At 28.4% G+C, this 7632-nt stretch overlaps 1 pseudogene; it reads right to left on the reverse strand.

The window, feature by feature from the left end:
* Positions 1-4306: 4306 nt before the first annotated feature.
* On the reverse strand, positions 4307-4947 carry LOC107470487 (uncharacterized; annotated as a pseudogene).
* Between the last annotated feature and the right edge of the window lie 2685 nt (positions 4948-7632).

Genomic DNA, 7632 nt, shown 5'->3' on the forward strand with positions numbered 1-7632 from the left:
TTTATATATTTCAAATAGTATTATAAAATTATATCAATATCTTCTAATAAAAAAAATACTGTTAGTCGAAAATATTATATTTTGAAGAAATATCTGAATTTAAGATTTAGTAAGTTTGTATCTTAAAAAGTAAAAGTCTATTAAAAAAATCTATGGCTGAGAATATGAAGTAGGAGCTAATCCGTGGATTTAGTCAAGGATACTGACTGATATGTTCGAATCCAAGAGTTCAAGTGTCAAAGATTATTTTCAGCAGTTATTTATACTAGGCAAAAAGAGCGAAAACAGTTGTTTAAAGATTAAAAGGAATATGAAAGTTACATCTCAATCTAATTGATTGGAAATACTTATAAATATGAGAAGATTCGGAGGAATGAGAGTTAAAATCTTTTCAACAAACACTCAAGCACATTCACATTTTAGAGACTTTTTGAGTCTACCTCGAATTACTTTTTTATAGGGTTCCTTCCATTCTTTTTACTCTCTATATTTTCTGTCATCTTTAATTCTTTTACAAATTTACTTTTTAAAGTAACATTTAATTTTTTTTGGTAAATTTAGTGTTTCAATACTTTATTTTTAATTTCAAAAGTCCTTTAATTTGATCGAAAGCATTTTACTACTTTCATTTAAATTTAATGTAATTAATTTCAGTCAATTTATTTTTGAAATTGCTTAGGTTGTCTTTTAGATTTTTTTTTATTTTGCTCAATCGAAAGGTCCTTTGATGCACTTTTAAAAAATTAGTATTCACACAAAAAAGTAGGTTTCACTCTCAAACCATTAAATATCAAATTACTCTTAATTTATTAAAAATTGATAAAACAAATACATTCTAAAATTTTAAATTAAATTAAGTAAAGACAATACATTAAACAAGACCTGTGACTAGCCCAGCCATAATTTTTGTTACTCATAATTATCTATTAAATTACATTATTAATAACATTTTATAACTTGAAATTGTTATAGGTATATAAAAAGTTTAGTAACAAAAAATTTTTAGTTATAATTAGTCAAAAATTTTTATAATTTATTTTATTTATATAACTTAATAATATTTTAATTTTCTATTTCACTTTCTTATCACTCTACTTATTATATTCTTATTAGCCCCACTTATTAATGATATTAATTATAATATCATATCTCTAACTATTTAGACATTTTTGTAATCACTATTTAATATTTCCTTTTATAATTTGAATGTTATAATGTCATATGATTCTCTCTCTCATACGTAATAAATAGACACCAATAGAATGACATATTTGGAGAGAAGTTCAAATCTTAGATTTAAGAATACAATAATCACTAATAATAATTAAAACGGTAATAATATTAATTAAATTATTTTAATTGTAATTGATTTTTATTTTTTTAATTTATTTATTATTATGGCAAATGTTGACAAATGTGAAAGCTTTGTTTAATAGGTTTTTCATTGTTAATTTGGATCATGAAGGTTGTTTGTTCCCTCCAACTAAAAATGACAACTTTATTTCAATTACAAGCACAATTGGAATAGGACAAGGAAATTTACAAGAAAGAGTCGAAGAATAATTTGAATAACAGACAAACTCACCCGATGAGATTATTGTCCATCAATCAATTTTCGAGAATATGAAAGACTACACTAACTTTGATGAGGTATGGTAATAAACTGATTTAATTTTTTGTTTATGTGCATCTATAATTATATTGTCCTAACTAAATTCATACACATAGCATTCATAAGCTCATATACATAACATCCATAATTACATACAACTAACATCTAAATTTTAAATTCATGTTTATTAGATATTACATTCATACACATATTATTTTTTAGTTATTGCATAAGTAACTATCAAATTAACACAGATGTTTTTAAATTTTTTCATCGTTGAATTTGAAAAAATGTCAAATTCTTAAATTAATTTATTCAATTGATAAATACACTCATAACATCCATAAATTCATACGCATAACATCGATATTTCATATTAATAACATCCATAATTTTGTACTCATAATATTCATATTTTCATACATATGATGTATGTCTATAATTAACAAATTTTTATAATTAATATTACCAAATTTTAAACTATGTATCTTATTGTATTTTTCAAATTATCTCATATGTGCATTAATAGGTCATGATTTTACTTATTTTAATATTCATATGTTTGCTTATTTATTGATTTTAATATGACGAGTTAATAATTATTTTTAAAAATTTATTTTTTAATTTTTTTATATCTTATCTTTTGTTTTTTATTTTCTAATAGTTTATATGTAAAATATGAGTTATACAGTAGAAGTTGTTAAAATTTTTAAATTTAACCTCCATAATTTTTGCAGGAAAATTGCATTTTAATGAGTAATAATGTGAGTGAGGAATTTTAGGGATTTAATTTGGAAGAAACTGAAATTGATTTTGGAAAGAACATTAATGACTCCAAGCACGAAAAAAAATGATAGGTGATAAAGAGAGTAAGTGATAAAAAGATGTATATCACTTGCTTATCAAGAAAATGAAAATTTTTATATTGTAATTAATTTTTGGCTACCTAGCATTCCTCATTTAAAAAAAGTTTTTACAAATTTAAACACCTACAAAATTAGATGATTTGACAAACTTTGTATTAATACCTTTGCTAATAGGTTTAACTTAAAATGTGATATAGAATTATTTTTTTTTGGTGACTATGTGATATAAAATTATAGATAATAAATTTTGGAAGTTATATAAATTTTCAAATAATATTGATTTTATCATTTATTACAAAAATACAAATTCGTTTTGCTTGTGGTATTTTCATAATTAAGTTCAATGCTTCATAATATAAAAAAATTACAATATAATACAAATTCTAAATTTTAGTCGCTCATCATCTTCATATAATCATATTAATAAAAAAAATTATACTATACATAAGAAAAAAATTAAGTTGTGCATTGTTCAAAATTCATTAATTATATATCAAATTATATCAACAAAAAAATTAAAAAATAAAACGAGTAAAACTGGTGCAATAGTCAATTAAGTAAAAGCTATAAAAACCAATATTTAACTGTCTTTTTTTGTCTTTAGCTCTCTAACTAAAGGGATATTTTTGTCATTAAGAGATAAGACAAAATCATATCCACTACCTGATCGTACATGGAAATTTCATGTTCCATAAAAGTAAAGGGAACAAGTGATAATTTTCCAAACTTTTGATATTCAGAAACTTGTTTGTTAAAACAGAAACCTAACCCTGTTGCTTTAATTCGAGTCATTGAGTGGCAAAAGAACCAGTACTTCGTTCAAGAGAAAAATAGATAAGAGTTAACTAATTTGTTTTTAAATTTTATTAGAAACAAACCTGTTGGAAACCAAAATCATTGGGTACTAATTTGGATATTATTACAATCATATCTCTATAATTAAAAAAGAAAAGAAAAAAACAACTATAGTGAGAGGTTAACATGTAAAGACAACAAAAGCAGACAAGCAAATTGAGTAAGAAAAAGAAAATACAAAATAATTACATTTCTTCAGGCTATAACAATGTCTCATTCCTTCTATTTCCATGCACCGTACAAATATAAGAAGGAAAAGTTGAGGGGGCTGCAACTTTGTTAAATTCTGACTAGCATGTAACTAGCAAAGAAAAGTGAGCCATTAGATGAAATTCCACACTAATCTCATACCATTAAAATCATCATTAATGGTTATTTGATGGCTACAAATCACAAAAGTTGCTGACCCCTAGCATTTCTCATATAAGAAACCTACACAGATTAAGAACATTGTTTGCTTAATTATACAACTATCTACTTTTAATATAACAACCTTTCTCTGTCCATGCATCCAATTAAAGTGAAAACCAACTATGTAAAAGCACTTAATATAAATCCTCAACTGTGGGTGGAAATTGGCATTAGTTGATACGATTTTGGAGGTAAAGTGTTTAAATTTGATGCATATAGTATACAAAATAGGATTAAAACAAAATGTAGAGCCCATGGACAAGCCTTGGTCCAATAAGCAGGTAAAGTGTCCTGTTTCCGGCTATCATGTTCATACAATAATGAAAGGAATGATAGGGGGATAGGATTTATCATAATAATAATAAACAAAAAATGAATAATGGAAATTACATTATTGTGCTTATTTTCCTTCCTCTACCAAAACAAGAAGATTATAGTGCCACTTTAAAAGCCTAAAACTTCATCTAATTGGCTTGGCTAAAAGAGATTAGAACAGAACCAATAGGAACATATGTGACGTGAATTCTCTCCATAATTTATATTTACATTGCATTTGGAGAGGCATAGCTCTCTAGTGATAAGGATTAATCCCCTCACCAAAGACTAATAAAAGCCTTTCTAATTTTATACATGAATAAATGATCAATTTTATACCTGATTGACATAAATCACCACAGGAAAAGGATAATTATCTTACTCTCCTTCTTGGTTTCTTTTGATAGTTGTTAACAGAGAAGAGCTTCTTCAAGACCTTCACAATCACTACCATGCTAGGCCTATTGATATTCTTAGTTGCTGGAACTAGTGCATCATTATTATTATTATTGTTATTATTGGCAAATCTTGAGGAAGCTGAGTAGCACATCTGCATTCAACAACTTCTCTTGAAGATGTAGCAGAAGAAACAGTTGTTGAAGAACACATCAACTCCTCATTGAAATCCTTCCACAACAAGTCCATTTTCTCCTCTTCATCATCATCATCCAACAAAGTTCGTTGTTGAATTCTGGTCTCAACTGATGAGAAGCTCTTCCTTTGAACCTTGGATATCAGTTTTGCTCCAAAGAAATCACCATCTTCTTCTCCTTTGTTTCTTTGGTATGGATTAGGAGATGGTGCCGATGACAGATTCCACAAAAGAGGTGAAATGGCATGTGCATGAGTGTCACTGATTCTAGGGAAATTGAATTCATCTGTATCCATGGCTTGGATAATCAGAATTCTAAAAGATTGAAAAGAAATTACGGTGGTTTTTGGTTAGGTTTGTGAAGGTGGGCCTTGAAGTTGTTTAGGGAGGGGTTTTAGTTCAACTGGTGCAAAAACCAAAGCAAGAATGATAAGTGTGCTTTCTCTCTCTATGATCTTGTTTAGTAACTCTCTCATTACACAAGTCTTTCAAGCAAGTTTATGGCCATTCATAAGTAGGTCAGGGCCATAGATGTCTAAACATAACAAGAGGCAACCACTCATTTCCTTTGGTTAAATTTGTTGAAAAAATAATTGATACACACTATATCTATAAAGAAAGTGAAGTAAGAATGAATAAAAGATGTATTTTCCCATATTTATGTCTAATTCAAAGAGAATTTGAGTAAATTCACCAAATACTAGATGTGCACAGGACCTTGAAAGTGCATTCAACTCATGCATGTACCTTAACTTGCTTTGTTTGTTGGTTGGTTGGTTGGCAGAGTATGCATACACAATGAGAGTAACAGTGGCAGGGAATGTATATAGCTTTGGGGCCATCCTGCTTGACCTGTTGACTGGAAAGGTGACAGAAGGAACCGAATTGGTGAAGTGGGTTTTGCATAATTTGGTGAACAAAGACTACATTCTTGATTCCAATGTTAGCAAAACATCTCAAGCTGTGAGAAACCAGATGCTAGCAATTCTGCAGATTGCTCTTGTTTGTGTTAGTACATCTTCAGAAGCAAGACCAAAGACGAAGAGTGTGCTAAGAATGCTTCTGAATGCTAGATAGATGAAGCCATCATATTATTTGTTCTGCAAGGTTGCAATGAAATAAATCTCCTTAGGGAACTTTTCTTTTCCAGTATAGAATTTAAAGATGAAAGATAGAATACCTGATAGCACAGATTTTGCTTAGTATGCCATTTTTGTACAGTGAAATCATATTAGATCATACATACCAGTATTGATATCATTTCGTTCAAGGTGTTGGATTCTAGATCCTCCAATTTCATAGAAAAATTTTAAGAAGGATCTAAACTTTATCATGGATTTTATATACCTAACAATACTATAATAGCAATGTTATTTTTTATTAGTGTTTTGCTCAAGCTCCAAATTATTCGATGTTATATTGGGTTTTCTTGCCTGCCTTGAATTTTTCAAAGGAAAATAAAAATGGTCCTTAAATCTATATATATTAATATAGTATACTAATTTGGTATAATTACATAACACTTCACAGAAAATGACATAATCTTAAGATTTTTGATAGAAAAATGATAAACAATTAGAAATATTTTCCTATGATAATAAATGTTGATTGGCACTTAGTTTTCTTTTTCTTTTTCTCCCTTAAAAAAAAACAAGTATTAATGTGTGTTTGGTAAAATTTATTCATAAGGTGTTTGTATTTAATTTTCAATTAAGAAAAATGTGGAACAACTCTATACTACGTTTTTGTTAGGCAAAACTTTTTATATGTCTCATATTAATAGAAGTAAGCAATTCCATAAGTCTGATTGTTAGAGAGAATTATTGCCTTTCAATCTTGATTAGTCAGTTAATGTAACTATTTTACCAACTTATTTAAAGGTTTTAATAACTGGTACAGAAAGAAGACGATTGAGAGGAGAGAGAGGGAAGATCGGTATAATTTTGTAACACGTCTCATAACAAGTTTCTATAATAATATTAACATTACCAACTTCTAACACAGCATAGTTAAATGTCAATTTGATAGAGTGGCTACAACACCCTCGTCGACATGAAGAATCTAATAACTTAACAAAAGCTTCTAAAAAGTTAGACTGCAGGACTATGATTCATGTCAAACTAGAGATAAAGTTATGGCTACCAAAGTGCCAATCTCCCCTGTCAATAGAATCATTCCAGTTTCTTCATTTAGATTTTTTCAAATTCAAACAGTTATGATGTTCGTTTAAACAAATCTTGAACTTGATTTAATTCCTTCTCTGAAATCAAGAAGCAGGCAAGAATGTTAGCTAACAACCTTGATCAAATTATAGAGCTATGCAAGTTTACCGAATAAATAAAAGAACAAGGAGAAAAAAATGCTAAAGTAGCTTGAAACCAGTTCATTATTCAAAATCGTTGCACTTGGAGAATCTTATGTTATATAAATTGCACACATGGCTAACCATTCAAAACATCTTATTAGATAATAGATACTTCAATTCAAGATTAAACAGTTTTTCTAAATATGAGTATGACCAAAATGTTGCTGTTCAATAAGGCCTCTAGTTAACAACTTTACTAGCTAGAGATCTCTCCTAATCATATCTTAGTAATCAACATTAATTTACATTTTAGTACGATCTGAATAGAAAATAAGCAGAAAACTCGGATGAAAAGATTGAAATTGGAGATAACCTGCAGCTTCGAGTTCCTTCTGTAGTTCTTGGCATCATTCTCGGCCTGTAATGTGACGCACAAAAAACACCGTTTGAAGTTATACGGCGCCGTTTTGATTTTTTTTTAAGAAAGAAAAAAAAACCTGGCGTTGCCTTTACTCCCTCACGGCCTCACGGCCTCACCCCGGAAAAAGATGCTCTCCAATTTTTTTAACAATTGATAGAATCCAGTGTGATCTATCACTTTTGATTTTATGAGTGGAACCAAAAATAAATAAAAAAGAGCGCAATAAATAATTAGATTGAACACTTGATACCATCC

The sequence above is a fragment of the Arachis duranensis genome, chromosome 10, assembly GCF_000817695.3.
Source record: "Arachis duranensis cultivar V14167 chromosome 10, aradu.V14167.gnm2.J7QH, whole genome shotgun sequence".
In the NCBI taxonomy this organism is placed as follows: domain Eukaryota; kingdom Viridiplantae; phylum Streptophyta; class Magnoliopsida; order Fabales; family Fabaceae; genus Arachis; species Arachis duranensis.